This window comes from Equus caballus, chromosome 1, assembly GCF_041296265.1.
Source record: "Equus caballus isolate H_3958 breed thoroughbred chromosome 1, TB-T2T, whole genome shotgun sequence".
Lineage (NCBI taxonomy): Eukaryota > Metazoa > Chordata > Mammalia > Perissodactyla > Equidae > Equus > Equus caballus.
The window spans coordinates 103,798,642-103,816,078 of NC_091684.1; the positions used below are offsets into that span (position 1 = coordinate 103,798,642).

Below are 17,437 nucleotides of genomic sequence, written 5' to 3' on the forward strand. Positions count from 1 at the left end.
GACTTTGGTGCTCTGCTGTTTTACTTCCTCTTCTGAGTTCATGCCTTTTGGAATTCGACTGGTAGTTCTCTACTGTCTTCTAAGATCTTACATACTTTTAAGGTGATGTCTCTCTTTTTTATTAATTTAGCATTTATTTTCAGGTAGGAGGTTAGTCTGAATAATCTTGTCAGCCTTTACTGGAAATGAAACTTGAATGGTTTTAAGTTTTGATTTAACCTTTATTTTAATTCTCCTTTAGTAACAGCACCTACTGTGAACAGTTGCTGTTAAGAGAAGTGGGACAGTACACGTAAGAGCTTAGGGAGTGTCCAGTGGTAGTGAGTAGTTTGTCTAATTTTCTTTTATTTTTCAACCTTTTTTTGCCCTCCTGCTTAATATAATTTGGGGAGGCTATTTTGTCTTTCCACCTCACTATTAAGTTTTTTAGCTCAGTCTGTCCTACCAGTCAGACCATTTATTGACTTTACTTACATATTCAAATTTTAATTTTTAAGATCTCCACTGGATTTTCTAGCATCTTTGTAGGTATATTTATTTTAAAATCTTGTTTTTGTCTTTATTATCTTTATTTCCTCAGGTATAGTTTTTATGTTAAGGTTGCTGCCTCAGTGTATCTCTTGGTTTTCTGAAAATATTTGGTAACATTGATGGTAATTTGTATTTTTAAACGGCCTTTGTATTTGAGATTGCCTGAAAGCTTGTCTGCAGACACTGTATAAGTTGCCTCCAGCCTGCCTTCAGGATGGAAAGAATACTTGTGATAGTGGGAACTTCGGTGAAGGGATCTTAGCAGCCAGTGATGATTACTACCTAGAGGCGTTAATTTGTCAGGGGTTGCCTAACAGCAGCTTTCCAATTCTCATGCCTTCTTAGCTGATAGACTTTTACAAAACCAAATTTAATTTCTTCAACTGTTTGCTTGACCTGAAGAATAGAACACTTGGAAAAGGCAGATAAATGGTTGACTATTTTTCTTCTACTTTCTTTCATGATATTGAGCTGATTCTCCAGCATTCTCCAAAGCCAAGCAGGGATTGTTTTTCAGCATCATTGTGAATGCGTGGATTTAATGTGTTTGATGCGTCTCAACCCTTTGCAGTTATCCTTTTTTGTACAGATTGTCCAGCCTTTGAACAGCTGAGGCTCTTCACACCCAGTAGGAGGGCTATAAGGAAAAAAACAGGCACTAACAGTTGTTGATCAGGATGTGGAAGAGCTTAGAATCCTCATACATTGTTAATGTAAAATATTACAGTCACTTTGGAAAAGAATTTGGCTCAAAAGATAAAACAGAGTTACCATATGACCCAGAAATTCACTTCTAGTGTATACCTAAGAGAAATGAAAATGCATCCACACAAAAACTTGTACATGAATGTTTATAACAGCATTATTCATAATATTCCAAATGTGGAAACAATTCAGATGTCTGTCACCTGGTGGATGGGTAAACAAAATGTCGTACATCTGTATAATGGAATATTACCTGGCAATAAAAAGGAGTGAAGACCTGATTCATGCTAAAACACGGATGCACCTTGAAAACAACATGCTAAAGTAGAAAAAGCTAATTTAAAAAAGGCCACATATTACATCATTCTGTTTATATGAAATGCCCAGAATAGTCAAATCTATAGATACAAGAAGTAGATTTAAAGGGTTTCCTAGTGCTAGGAGAGATTGGAGGGAAATGGGAGTGTCTGCTGTAGGGTACAGGTTTCTTTTTCGGCTGGTGGAATGATCTAAAATTGATTGTGATAATGATTGCACAACTCTGTGGAAATACTAAAAAACATTGAATTGCATGCTTTTAATGGGTGAATATGTGACCAAGGAGAAAAAATATTTACAATACATAAGAGGGTTACCTTTCTTAAATTAAAGGGTATTCTTACAAATTAATGACACTAACAATCCCGTAAAAATGGTCAAAACACATATGAAGAGTTCTTTTAGTCAACATATGATAAACTCTTCTAGGTGCTGTGAATACAGATGTGCTCCTATAGAAGAGCTATGGACTGTGTGTGTGAAACCACGGAAGTATGGTGGGGAGTTAGGAACAAATAATGTAATTTCAAATTATGCTAAGCAATATGAAAGAAACTAAACAAGAGGACATGATGGGGAATGACCAGGCTAGGGGATTAGTGGTTACGTAAATTGTTTCCCCACATACTGTTGAGGGAAGGCTTCTCTCTAAGGAAGTGATATTTAAGCTGAAGATCTGGATGTTAAGGAGTCAGCCGTGTAGAGAACCTGGTTTGATACCTGGGTAAGATTGTTATAAGCAGAGCAAACAGGAAGGCCTCCGGGTGACTGGCTGGGCCTGAAGTTAGTATATTTAAGGGGTGGCAGGGCTTTTCAGGAGGTGGGGGGTGTTAAGTGTTAGAGCACAGGTAACAGGACAGCCATTGCAACAGTCCAGGTGAGAAGTGTGTGTTGGCTTGGACTAGTAGGCTAATAATGGAGACCGTAAGTGGATAGACTTAGTGTAAATTTCAGAAGTAGATTTAACAGGACTGGCTGATTGTGGAGGATGAGGGAGAGTAGAAACAAATTCTCTCCAGCAAACTTAGGTGGATCCATTTTCTCAGGTGGGCCATGTTAGGGGTAAAAGGGTCTGATTGACAAATGAAAGAATGCTGAACCTTAGGAAAGTAAGTTAGGGACATAGGGTTGAGCCCTGTCATTCAGCCTCAGAATCTTATCACAAATTTAAAACATGTGATTCTATTTTTTACCTATCACATTCATAAAAAGTAAAGTTTGGCAAGGGTGTGGAGAAAGACTCCTCATATAGTTGGGAATTAAAACTGGTATGACTCTTGGGGCAATTTTGGCCAACAGCTATCAATTTTTTTTTTTTTAAGATTTTATTTTTTTCTTTTTTCTCCCCAAAGCCCCCTGGTACATAGTTGTATATATTTTTAGTTGTGGGTCCTTCTAGTTGTGGCATGTGGAATGCTGCCTCAGCGAGGCCTGATGAGCAGTGCCATGTCTGCACCCAGGATCCGAACCAGTGAAACCCTGGGCCACGAAGCAGAGCACCTCAACTTAACCACTCGGCCGTGGGGCTGGTGCCAACATCTATCAATTTTAAATATACTGGATCATGAGGTATCTTCACTTATCAAGTATGTTTGCCTGAGAAAGTCAAAATAAAAGTCGTGGGATATTTATTGCCTTATTATTTGAAGAAGAGGAAATAGCAACCACTAGGAACACCCTCAATGTCCGTCAACAGAGGACTGGTTAGATATATTCACAGAATGGACTGCCATGCTACCACAAAAGAATGAAGTCGATTTCTCTGTACACATATCGAAAAATCTCCAAAATACATTATTTGGGAAAAGATGTGAAATAGTGTATTTGACTGTTTGTGTACGTCTTTTAGCAAGCTGTGCGTTTACATACTTGGATGCGTGAAAGAATCTTCACAAGGCACCTCTGGGCTGGGGAATTTGAGGAGGAAGAGAATTCTCACTTGATATTTCCTTTCTTATTTGGAGTTGTGCATACTGCTTTCAGTAACTTTTAATGTGGCAGTGAACTTCCCTGTGAGAAAGTCTTGACCATACCTCATTCTCATAATAGAATCCTAGAAGTACTAGCCTACTGCCAACATGTGTGCTGGATAGAAACATAGAGACTCTTAATAGTGACGAAATAGCATCCCAGAAATTTTACTAGTTTCTTAAAAGAAGACCGTTCATTCGTATTTAAATATACTGTGTTTTCAAATAAATTGTGTGAGTTCCTTTGTCAGAGAACCATACCCAGATTTTAAATTCTTAAAACCATTCTCTGAGTACTTTTTTGTAATTTACGTTTGCTGTAGACAGTTTGAAAAATTTAGTACAAATTTATACATCCTACTACCTACAGTCTCCTTGAGTTCTTTGGATGGCTAAGTCTCTTTCTACATATTCCTGGATCTCTTTGTCCAGTTATAATCATACTTTCTGTAGTTATTCTCTCTCTCCAACCACTTAAGCATTCTTTATCATATGCTGAGATAGGAATTTTAATGGCAAAGTTCTCACTCCATTATGAGAGAAATAGTTATTTCTAGTTTTTCACCATTAATAGCTTTGTGACAAACATCTTTATGGGTAGATATTTCTCCTCATTTACGAGTATTTACTTACGAGAGGTTCTTAGCAATAGGATTAATAGATTGAACAGTTTTAATATTTTTAAGTTCTGATGATTTTTGGAAACGCTGTCCTTTTATGGTCCCTCCAGCAGTTTGAGAGAGCTTATCTCTCTCATGTTATGTAGAGAAGAACATTATCAAAATGATTCCTTATCATTGAATATTATACTTTTAGTTTTTCTGGCTTGGTAAGCAGAATTATTACTCTAATTCCCATTTGTTTTCTTTCTTTCTTTATTTTTTGGTGAGGAAGATTCACCCTGAGCTAACGTCTGTGCCCTTCTTCCCCTAGTTTATATGGGGGATGCCTGCCACTGCATGGCTTGATGAGTGGTGTGTAGGTCTGAGCCCGCGAACCAGGGGGCACTCAAGTGGAGTGCACAAACTTAGCCACTATGCCATGGGCCTGCCTCACGGCCCCCCCACCCGCCCTGCCCCCTTTCTCCCATTTCTTTTTAAATTGGAACAACTTGGGGTTTTTTGGTTTTTTACACTGTTAGTCTTTTCCCTTTTCCCTTGTTGAAAACTGCAGACCTTTTTTTCTATTGAGATGGAAACTCCTCTGGGCACTTGGAAAATCTAACTACCTTAAAGACAATTGTGATTCCTCCTTTTGTTGAAAAGTTGAACGAAGATATGTAGCTTTTTAATTCACTGTTAGCTAGTTCCTAATGACTAAAATCCCCTGGGGAAAAATGCTTTAAAATGGGCTTAGGCTGGCGAACATTCCTTACTGGCAGCTTTAACTTTTTGAAATGTTAGTGATGGCTAGAAATAGTAACCATCTTCAGTTCACGCCTGTGTAGCTCTGTATCTGTGTGTAAAGGTGTGTGTGCAGATGTGAATCCAGATTTAGAAGAGCTGTGAAACCAGCTGGAACCTCTGTCCTTAGATTCTTTCCCAGTGAACATAAAAGTACAAAGTAACTTGTAAGTGGTGCTGTTCATTCTTATGCATGTCAGTTGAGTTTTGGGTTTTACCAGCAGTGTGTCCGTCCTAGACAAAAGGTAACTCAAGTAACTTCTTGTTCTGACCAAAACCCATAGAGGGGGAGATCCAATTTGTTTAATGTGCCTTTTTTAAAAAAAGAAAATAATACTTAAAACTAGACGCCTCTATGAACAGTGCCATAGTTTAAAGTGCTTTAAATCTTATCAAGTGCTTAGAAAAATGTAGTCAAATTATTTTTAGAGTATTCCATTTTTTTTTTTTTAACCTTGTAGAGGTTAATACCAGCTTATTAATGTCAAGGAAAGACCATGGGTTAAGAACTCATCCTCAAAGAAAAGAGGGCAAAGGATATGAACCGAAAATTGATACCTACTGGCTCTTGTTATTTCTTGTATTTGGAAAAAAATCCTCCAACTAAACCTATAATCAAAGGTTTTGTAAATTAACAAGATATTTGAAAAGCATACTTACTCAAGAAAATCTTAACCAGCATTCCCCCATTAGGCCAGGAAGCCCCTTATATACTTTTATACATCATGCCTCTTTCCTTCCTAGCACTTCACCCACGTTGTGGTTTGTCACTTGTATGATTATTTAGATTGTCTCTGCCACTAGACTTGTAAATCCATAAAAGCAAGAGCCGTAGCTGTTTTTCCTCACTTAGCATATTCCTGTTGCCTAGCTAGTGCCGGACACATAAGAATCTCATTTATTAAGTAAATAATTTTTTTTTTAAACCAAGTACCAGTGTTGGTAAAGGTGTTTGCAAATGCATAGAAAATGGTATAAAAGGGGTATATCTTAAACTGTTAATTCACGGGAGCCTAGGCTTGAGGATGAGAAGTGTTGCAGGAATGTGAAAGTGAGTTTTTACTTTTTACTTTATATTTGTGTACTACCTTGAGATTTTACCTTTTTTTTTTTTTTTTAAAGTTTAAGTCTGCAGTGAATGCTAGCTGTGTCACCTTGGTCACGTTGCTTTACCTCCTTTAAGCCTTGGTGTCAATACTTGTAAAGTGGATGTAATGCCTTCTCCATGTGGTTAGCTGGTTGGTGTTTTTAATAATATATTTTATTCCAAAATATTATTTCAACATGTGGTTTATATAAATTATTATTATTTTTTTAAAGATTGGCACCTGAGCTAACAACTGTTGCCAGTCTTCTTTTTTTCCTGCTTTTTCTCCCCAAATCCCCCAAATACATAGTTGTATATTTTAGTTCTGGGTCCTTCTAGTTGTGCCATGTGGGATGCCGCCTCAGCATGGCCTAATGAATGGTGCCATGTCTGCGCCCAGGATCTGAACCGGTGAAACCCTGGGCTGCCGAAGCGGAGCACGCGAACTTAACCACTCAGCCAGGGGGCCGGCCCCTATATTAATTATTAATGAGGTATTTTATTAGCTTTTTTCCTACTAAGTCTTCAAAATGCAGTGTGTGTATATATATATATTTTTTAAATTTTTATTGAGATGTAATTGACATGTAACATTGTATTAGTTTTAGGTGTATAATATAATGATTTGATATATGTATTGTGAAATTATATGTAGTTTATTTCAGTGATATGCAGTATATTATATACTCACTGCCCATCTCAATGTAATTATAAATTTTCATCAGAAATAGTTGATACGTATTTGTTTCATAAAATTTAAAGTTGAAAACGTAGATTCACATACTCAGGTTGTTCTGAACCATACTTAAGTGTTTTCCAATAATAGAGTCAAGTTACCAGTTTTTTAATTTAAATTTTAATTAAAATTTAAAATGCATTTCCCCAGTTGTAACAACTCCTTTTTAGGTGCCCAGTGGCTTTGTGTGGCTGGTATGTTCTGAATTGGGCGTGACAGTTCTGGAGGAATACGCGATAGACTGGCGGGCCAGTGAGTGGCATGAGTCCTCTTTTATTCACGTTAGGGCTCTTCAGCCTGGCGGCCAGTCCAGGCTTGCTCATGTCCTCGGCTCTCTGAGAGAAATTCTCAGCTATCATATTTACTGTGGGGATGAAGTGGGATGACTTCCATTGTGCAATACAGTGTCCCCTTATGAGACTCTGTCTCACTCAGGATTTGACTGAGAAGCAGAACCACGGTGATTACTATGGACTAAGGATTTGTTATAGGACTTACACATTACACAATTTAGGAAGGGAGGAGGGTTAAAAGATTAGGGAAGTGTCAGTAACCAGCTCTCCTGAAGTGTTGGCCTAGGTGGACGGTTGGGCTTACAGGGCACTCGAGAAAGCCCACCACATGTCGCTGCTCTAGTCAGGCCTGGAGGGGAGCTGGTGGAGAACGTGTAGAATGCTGTTGACCCTGCATCTGGCAGTGGACCTAGGCTTGCTCTTGTCTTCAAATCCTGTTATCTGGCAGAAGGGGTAGATGTGGAGTGGACGAGAGCAAGCACAAGCTGCAACCTGCCAGCATCTCTGTGCCTGTCCCTCACTGTGTCCACCTCTGCCGACCTGATGCTCTTTTCCTTTCTCAGCCTAACTCCAGGTGAGGTCACCTGTAGAGACGGGGACAGAACAACACTTGGGCCTGAGGAGGAGAGTACGAGTGTAGGAGAGCTGCAGTGGAACGTGGGAGGGCAGCCAACCTGGCGACTCCAGTCCATGAAGAGAAATGCCTCTTGTGAGACTGCCATAGGCTTTTCCACACAGACTCTGCTGTTTTTATCACTTAATAAAGTAAAGAGTGTGATGTTTAATGTCTAAAAGCCTCAGTCTGCGTGGTGCCATCCCCATCTGCTGGAATGTCAGGGCTTTGCTGCTGAAAGCTAAGGCTCAGTTTGTCTTATCACAGGTGGGCTTACTCGCTCTTCATTGTGTGCATTCTGCTTTCTAAATGTGGATGTTTTACACCTTTTTGATGAAAGAAGAAATGAGTACACTTATGGGGGGAGAGGGAACTGTGCAGAGGTTAAGGCCTCTGGATACTAGAGAGAGGGCATTTCTGCTGTGAAGTGAGGGGCTTGGACTAAGTCGACTCCAAAGTCCCTTCTATTTTTAATGTTCTGTGGTTTATTCTGTTCAAATCGATTTATAATCCTGATTTTTATATTGCCATTGAACTCATATTGTCAAGTTCAAAGCCTTTTAATATGAACTTTTCTTGGTAAAAATGTTTTCAGATTTTTTCAAGTTTATTTAGGGGATATTAAATCTGAGTTATCTTTCCCTGTTTAATAACTTGCATTTTTTTTGTTACAGTAGCATGTTCATTGTAAAAAGTTCTGGAGAAAACAGACAAATTAGAAGGAAAAAAGTCATATGTAATTCTACTACCCAGAGATAACTACTGTTAACATTTTAGTCTCTCTCTCCAGTATTTTTATAACATATATTTATTAAAGTGAAAGCTTTGGGAACACACTATGGAGCAATTTGCCTCTTTCTCTTCCTTTTATCTTTCTGTGTCATTAATGTTGTGTCTTTTTCAAGGTTACATAGCAGTTTATTGTGTAGATAGATGCATTATGGGATTTTTAACCCGGGTCCGTGGATAGAATTCAGGGAGTCTAGTAACTTGGGCAGGTAAAAACTTAGATCTTTATTTTTGCCAATATTTACCTAAAATGTAGCATTTGTTTCTATGGTAAATGTAGGCAACAAATCACAATAATATTAGCAAGACCTAATACTTTGGCAATAATCATCATCATCAATAGGATGGCCAGACATTTCATATCTGATTTCTGTATAGTTATTGCACATATCTTGAAATGTTGTTTACGTTCACCATTAGTTCAAAATTATGATCACTATTTGACATATTAACAGCATTGTTCTTAGAAGGTGCCATAGGCTTCATTAGGTGGCCAAAAGCTTCATGGTGCAGAAAGTTACTGGAGGTAGTTTGCTTAAACAGGTGTCTATTTTAACAAACTATTGGAGGTAGTTTGCTTAAATAGGTATCTATTTTAAACACTAGTAGAAGTACCTGAAGTAAAACTTTTGCCTACATCTGTGACTATTTGGACATAGGATAAATCTCTAAAAGTAAAATTCATTCATCAAATAAGTGTCTTTTAAGGCTTTTAGTTCACATATCAGATTTTACCCTCCAGAAACGTACCAGTTTACTCTTGCTGTAGTGTGTGAAAGCACCCAGTCCTTTTAAAATAGCTAGCATTTATATTCTCTAGGTCTACTGTGATTTGGCACCTTTGTAAGGGATCTCCAATTTGGTGTCATGTTCAGGAACTTCTGCCAACCCAACATTTGGGCCGTGTAGCATCAGGTCAAGTGACATTTCCTTGTGTTTAGGTTATACTGTTTTTACATACAATTTGGGGGCACTACCTGGACAGCAGGTTGCATTCCAAGACTCTGGACTGGAGTCTTCAGGACATTCTGCCTCAGTAAAAAAAAGAGTAAAGAAGATCTTACAAGGTGGCTGACTCTCTCATCTGGTGCCAGGGTATTAGGGGCTTTTGTACCAAAGATTCTCCTCCTGCCTGTAGTAATTACTTGTTTGGTCAGTGCTTGCTGAAGGGCCTGAATTACACAGAACACTCTTATTTTGCAAATGATGAAACACCTAATTAGAACTAACTTTACCAAAACGTGGGATGTGTTGGAAGGCTCTTGGTATGTACCTCACAGAATGGGAAGAAATTGCTGAAAAACTAAGTAAGGATGCTGAATCCAGGGCCTCCAATTTTGTCTAGATCCTGCCTCTTTGCTGCCTCTCTCCCAGTGTGCTTTCATTTTCTTTTTTTGCACAGTTACCTCTTACCTGAGGAAGGGGCTGTTGTCATGTCCTCTGACATCATGAAATCAGGAAGTTGTTTTTCCTTCACTGTATCCAATTAGGAAAACCTCAAAGAAGGGCTCCCCGGTTAACTTGGCTTGAGTTGTGTCCATGCCTGGATTGGTCTCTGTAGTCATAAGGATGGGTTGTTCTGCCTCTCATTGGGTCGGATGCCCACTGTGGACCATCACTGTGATCAGGGAGGCAGAAGCCTGCAAGAAGATGGCATTTGCCTTTAGGACCACTTGGATGACATAGGCAGAAAATAGTTCAACAGAAACCTGGTGTGGGGGAGATTTTTAGAAACGTGATCTTGGGAATTCATGAACTAGGCAGTAGCAATCTTGAAACATTTGTTTGTATACATCATATTATTATTATTACTACTATTATTTTTTGCTGAGGAGGCTTCACCTTGAGCTAATCTGTTGCCAATTCCTATTGCTTGAGGAAGATTCACCTGGAGCTAACATCGGTGCCAGTCTTCCTCTGTTTTGTAAGTGGCTTGCCATCACAGCATGGCTGCTGATGAATGGTATAGGTCTGCACCTGGGAATCGAACCCAGGCTGCCAAAGCGGAATGCACCATACTTAACCTCTAGGCCATGGGGCTGGCTCCTCCTGTTAATTTTTTAAAGACGATGTACCCTACAATGAGAGATCAGTTCAAACCCATTAGGAGGATGGTTGTTGTCAGGAAACAGAAAATAGTGTTGGCAAGGATGTGGAGAAATTGAAACACTTGTATATTTGCAGAATGTCAAATGTGCAGCCGCTGTTGAAAACAATATGATGATTCCTAAAGAAATTAAACACAGAATTACCATAGTATCCAGCAATTCCCCTCCTAGGGTATATACGGAAAAGAATTGAACACGAGGACGTGAACACATAGTTGTACACAGATGTTCACAGCAATACTATTCACAATAGCCAAAAGGTGGAAATAACCCAAATGTCCATGGACAGATCAGTGGATAAACAAAATGTGGTGTATATATACAACGGAATATTATTCAGCCTTAAAATGGAAGGAAATTTTGATCACGCTGCAACATGGATGAACCTTGAAGGCATCATGCTAAGTGAAGTAAACCAGACACAAAGGACAATATTGTGTGATTCCAGTTCTGTGAGGTCCCTGGCAGAGTTGAACTCAAAGAGACAGAAAGTGGTTATCAGAGACTGGGGGAGAGGCCAGTGAGGAGTTAGTGTTTCATGGCTGCAGAGTTCCAATTTGAAATGAGAAAGTTCTGGCAATGGATAGTGGTGATAGGTGCACAAAACTGTAAATGTACTCAGTGCCCTGAAGTGTGTGTATATTTAAAAATGATTAAAATGGTAAATTTTATGTATATTTTAACACAAAAACATTTTTAAAAATACAGTGTACTCCTTGCACATTTAACTTGATACCTAAATTTTCATCATAAGTGAAAATGTATTCAGTGGAATCAAAATAGTAGAGAAATTTGATCCTATCGTCTATTTTAAAATTATGTAAACCAGTTCTTTAACAGTGGGAAACTTTTCATTATTCATTTTCTCCTTCACTCGTATTTCTTGTCTACTTCTCCCACGGAATTTTATCCTAATGGAATATTTTACACCTAAGTCTTTTGTTGATCACATCATTATACTTCTCTACAACAAAAACCAGTACCTAAATTGACATTTTAAATTATTTCCTGTGACTAAATGGCTGTAAGTGTTCTGGATTGCTGTGGCCATTGATTGCTATGACAATTAAGACAATCTAAATGTTACAAATTTTGATAAAATTTTGTTCTTTGTTTAATGTTTATTGGAAATGCTTCTTAATAAGATAAATGAGGCATTTTAAAAACTCATGTAATTTTGGATGACTCACTGCTGGAATGACTCAGGATTTTGAACACCAAATATATTCGTACTTTTTGTTTTTATAGATCTGTGCTCTGAGTAAACTTGTTCACATAAATAACTAGATGGGAAATGAAGTTGTTAGAGCCGTGTCACTCAATTGTTCGAACTCTGAGTTCTATGCAAAAAATCAGTCATCTATCATTATTTTTAGTCATTTACTTGCTGACAGTTCCATTCACTCGTATTTGTTCAGAAGAAGGAACTGGAAACCATATAATTTGTGAGAAGATTTATTACTTAAGTCACTAGTCACTGAATTTCTCAGTTTTTTGAAAGGAATGCTTTATAGCATTTCAGGTGACCCTGAAATATCTGTTATTCTTTCACTTCTGGAGACCTGTTTAATTCAGTTTACTTAAAGGATGGAGAAAATTAAAATATTGTTAATTTAAAAATATGGCTTTGCCAATACAATAGTCTTATCATTTGCTTTTTGTCAAAACCTTGGTTCGACAGATTTTAGCTTGCTCTGCTTATGGAAAATGTCAACCATAAAATTTAATGAAGTCACTTCTTATTGTCCAACGAATTAGTTCACTCAGACTTGCTTTTTGTCTGCAAAAGTCTGACTTCATTTTTCCCCAACATTTTATTATGAACATTTTCAAGCATACAGAAAAGCTGAATGGATTGTAAGGTGAATACCCATAATACCCGGCACCTAGATTCCACAATCAGCATTTTGTCATATTTGCTTTATCACATATCCTTTTATTTATCCCCATAACCATTTATCAATCCGTCTTATTTTTATGATGCATTTCAAAGTAACTATCAGACATGGATATAATTTACCCCTAAATAGTTAAACATGCATATTATTAATGTTCAATATTTGTTTGCAGTTTTTTGAGTTGAAATTTATACACAGTGAAATGCACAAATCCTGTGTGTACGGTTAGATGCATTCTGACAAATGCACACCCCTAACTCCCATCAAAATGTAGCATTGTTACCATCACTACAGAAGGTTCCCCATAGCCCTTCCCAGTCAACTCCCACTGCTACCCCTGGAGGCAACCACCTGACTTCTTTTCACCATAGATTAGCTTTTCCTGTTCTAGAACTTCGAATAAATAGAATCACATTTATATATGATGTATATAGATGTGTTAGTCTTCCGTGAGGCCTCTTTCATTCCATATAATTATTTTGAGATTCATATGTCTTTTTTGCGTGTATCAATAGTTTATTCCCTTTTATTGCTGAGTAGTATTCCAGTATATGCACATACCACATTTTATTCTCCCTTTGATGGTCACTTGGACTGTTCCCAGGTTTTGGTGGTTGTGAATAAAGCTACTCTCACCATTCATGTACAGGTCTTTTTGTAGACATACACTTTCATTCCTTTTAGTCAAATACCTAGGAGTAGAATTTCTGGGTCATAGGATAGTATATGTTTAATTGTATAAGAAATTGGCTGACCTTTTTCAAAAGTCATTGTACCATCATACAATAATGTATGGCAAACACCAAATGTTGGCAAAATGTGGACCAGTCTTTAATTTTAGCCATCTGGTGGGTGTGTAGTGGTAACTCGTGGTTTAATCTGCATTTGTTTAATGACTAATGATGTTGAGCACTTTTTCAAGTGCTTATTGGCCAGTTATATATCTTTGTGAATTCCTTTTTCAAAGTTTCGTGCTCTTTTAAAAATTTTTTTCTTTTACTTTTGGGTGGTTAAGATTTCTTATATACTCTAGATACTAGCCATTTGTCAGATACAGTTGCAGATACTTTTTCCAATCTTGTAGCTTGCCCGATTATTTTCTTAATGGTGTCTTGGTAAGTTTTAAATTCTGATTAAATCTAATTTATCAAACTTTTCTCTAATGATCATTGCTTTGTGTCTTCTATAAGGAACTTTTGCTTCTATCCACTCCCCCCCCCCAAGTCACAAAGATAGTCTGTGTTTACTTAGAGAAACTTTATAGTTGTAACTTTTACTTTTAGGTCTCTCTGACCCATATCAAATTAATGTTTGTATATGGTGTGAGGTAAGGGGTCAAGGTTCATTATTTTTTTCCCATTTGGACATTTGGTTGTTTCAGCACCATTTGTTAAAAAGTCTTTCCCCACTGAATTGCTTGAAAGCAGTACGTTGCTGGGGTTGGATTGACTGTGTAGATCAGTTTGGTGGGTTTTAACTTTCTAACAATATTGAATCTTCCAGTATGTGACCATGGCATATGACGTTTTAAAATCTAAATATTAATATTTATATTAAGAAATATGTAGAAATCACTTTGAAATAATTTACAGAATTAATTTGAATATTAAAAGCAGTCAAGCCATTGATCGTATTTCTTTTTTGGTTTTTTTTTGTTTTTTTTTTTTTTTAAAGATTTTATTTTTCCTTTTTCTCCCCAAAGCCCCCCGGTACATAGTTGTGTATTTTTAGTTGTGGTTTCTTCTAGCTGTAGCATGTGGGATGCCACCTCAGCATGGCTTGATGAGCGGTGCCATGCCCACACCCAGGATCCAAACTGGTGAAACCCTGGGCCACCAAAGTGCAACATGCAAACTTAACCACTTGGCCACGGGGCCGGCCCCCATTGATCATATTTCTATGCTGGGAAGTACAAAGTAAGCCTAATGTTCCCTGTGATACCTAAATCTGTAATGATATTTAATGTTTAGCTAAATTATGAGGAGGCTATCCTTGAATATCGTAGCCATCGTGCATTCTCTTTTTTCTGAACTACTGTTGCATTTATTAGCACAGAGATTAACAAATTGTTCTCTAGAGCGCGAACTTTGGGGAGTTGTGGTTAAGTCAAGCTCAGCCTTTAATGTTTGGTGAGTTGTGTGAGAGAAAGTTAATAAGTAAGCCAGGGCCTCAAGGTTGGCCTTGATCTGAGAGGCAGTAGGGAACCGTTGAAGGTACTCGTTTAGGAGAGTGAACACCATGAAGAAAGCAGTGTTGAGTAAGAATGGGGTGAATTGCCTCGAGGAGAGAATCTGAGGTAGAAAAACCATTTTAAGCTTTTAGATGAGTCACGCATTGCTTAGTGACAGGGATACATTTTGAGAAACGCTTTGTTAGGTGACATCGTCATTGTGTGAACATCATAGAGTGCACTTACACAAACCTAGATGGTATAGCCTGCTATACGTCTTGGCTTGGTGGTACTAATCTTAGGGGACCACCGTCATCTATGCAGTCCATCATTGACCGAAACCTTGTTAGGTGGCACGTGACTGTGCTCAAAGTGTGGTCAGTGGACCAGTAGCGTTGGCATCATTTGGGAGTTTGTTAGAAATGCAAATTCTTGGGCCTAACCTCAACCCACTGAATCAGAATCAGTGTTTTAGAAAGATTCCCAAGTCATTTGTGTGCCTAGTAAAGTTTGAGAAGCCCTGCTCTTTCTGGAGAAACTTGCAGTCTCCCTGGTGTGAGAGGTTAAGGGCCACACTGCAAACAGAGCAGTTGAAATGATCCTGACATGTCTGACTTCTTGCCTGTGTGTTCTTTCAAGCTGCCAAAATGGATTTGCAAAATATTTTTAATTTTCTTGATTTAGGGGGAGAAAATAGTCTTTTAAACAGTCTTTTTAGAAATACATTCTTAGAAATACTGCTTTATGAGGTTGTTAAAACTTTAAGAACCATAAATCATTAAGTAACCTCAGCAACTGTAAAGTCAGTCATTTGAAACAATCTAGTGAGGACAGATGACTCAACGTCCTGTCTCTGGTGTTCCCAGGGACTGAAAATTTGGGAATGAAGTCGAGATTTTGTAAAAGCGTGGTTGCTGTACAAATTATAGTAGTGTGCTGTTTAAAGTCTAAAGAGGAAAAAGAGGACAGATTTTGTATTGTTATAATATTTGTGCAAATAACTAAAAGGAAAATAAATCCATTTGCAGCCTGTTACCCTCACACGTTAGCTGTTCATAGTTTTCTTTGTTCCTTTACTCAAGTCCATCGACATACATAATTTTCACAGTTATAATCATGGAATATATGCAACTATGTAGTCTGCTTCTGTCATTTAACATATTTCCCTCCTCCCCAACTGCCCCCCTTCCCTCATCTTCCGGCTGTCCTCTGCCTTCATCCTCTTCCTCTCCCTCTCCCTCTCATCACTGGCCTCCCTAGCTCTAACTCTGGTTCATCTTGGGCCTGTTACTACATTATTTCCTGTTGAAGAGTTTACAGAGATTCCTAACTGCATGTCTGAGCATCAGTTTTTGATATTTCAGCCTCAGTTCTTCCTGGTCTGGCTAGCCCAAACACGTCTTGCTTCCTTCTCCACTATTACCTCCTCAAAACAACATCTCTTACAGATTAGCGGTTACCAGGGAGAAGGGGGTTGGGAGGCGGGGATAAAGGGTAAAGGGGCACACATGTATGGTGGCTGACAAATAATAATGTATAACTGAAATTTCACAACATTATAAACTATTATGACCTCAATAAAATGAAATTTAAAAACTAGATCTCTTTTTCCCCAGGATCAGCTAATGATATCTCTGCTCTGTTCTGCTCAGCCAGCACAGATCTCCCAGGGGCCTCAGCTGAGTTCTTGAAGTTGCCATCTGCCTTGATACAATGGAGCTTGCCCTAATGGTTTCACAAGTGGAGGCCTAAAGGCTCTGTTCCTGTTTTACTTCCCCTACTTGCCAGGTGCTCAAGAATGCTAGTTGCAGAGGACCCTGAGCAGTTTTGTGCTAAGTTTTGCTGGCACAACAGTCGTCAGAGGACAGACAGGTTCTTATGCTGAGGATGGAAGAGATGAGAGTTGAGGCTATACTGCTCTGAGCCCTGGAGCCAGGGTCTCTGGCTCACCTCTGCATTTTGAGCCTGCCAGGGGGTGCTCTGTTTTAGACTGTGGCAAACTACATTTTGGGTTAGTTTACTTATTTCCCTGAGTTGCTCAGTTGCTAAGAAATTTGGGAGGTTAATTATAAAAAAGATAACTGATATTTTCAATGGGAGATGACTTTAAAATTTTGAACCAAATTAAGCTTAAATCAGAAACCTTGTATAGGTATTGATTAAAAGAAACTTGTAGGAGAAAGCATTTTAGCTGACTAAGTAGATTGCCTTAGAATGAAATTTATCACTTCATCTTGTGTTGGTTGCCAGCTTTCAGTGTCTTCGGAGCATCTAGTTTGTGCTTGGCAGAAGGATTATAAAGAATACTTCCCAGTAAAAAGGGTCACGTTCCTGTCCAGCCTCAGGTGGGAGTTTGAGACGCAGAGGAGGGCTTTTGCCTGTAAAATCAGCCTTTGCTTTTCAGATCTCTTAACTCACTGCGTGTTAGCCTGTGTTGACAGTTCACTTCTCAAACTTACTTTCAGAGCAGAGTGAAGAGCTAGAACAGAGTGGCTAAGTTTAGAGAGATGGGATCAGGAAGCCATTAGAAAAGAGGCGCTTTAAATACACTGTTTCTCAGCACAAATGGCTGCAGCTAGGGTGATCATGCCTGCCAGTTCACCCAGGACAGTGTCTGTGTAAGCTTGCTCTCCTGGTGTGATTGTTCCCTTGCTCTCTCTAAAGTGTCTTGGTTTGGATGATAAATTATGTGGTCGCTCCACTGAAAATAAAATACTTTGTGCCAGACACTGTACCAAATGCTTTATGTAATCCTCACAAAACACCTGAAAAATAGCTGCAGTTGCTACTTCACGGATGAAAAGATGCTCAGAAAG

At 38.4% G+C, this 17,437-nt stretch overlaps 1 protein-coding gene and 1 long non-coding RNA gene across 27 annotated transcripts in view; one reads left to right on the plus strand and one right to left on the minus strand.

The window, feature by feature from the left end:
• Positions 1–17,437, plus strand: part of CPEB1 (cytoplasmic polyadenylation element binding protein 1) — a 94,274-nt gene that overhangs the window by 48,542 nt on the left and 28,295 nt on the right. The window lies entirely within an intron of this gene.
• LOC111770227 (uncharacterized) overlaps positions 1–17,437 on the minus strand; it is a 55,688-nt gene that overhangs the window by 35,608 nt on the left and 2,643 nt on the right. Inside the window, exon 2 of the long non-coding RNA XR_002803359.2 lies at positions 9,859–10,085. This is a non-coding gene — a long non-coding RNA (uncharacterized lncRNA). The remainder of the gene's footprint in view (positions 1–9,858; positions 10,086–17,437) is intronic.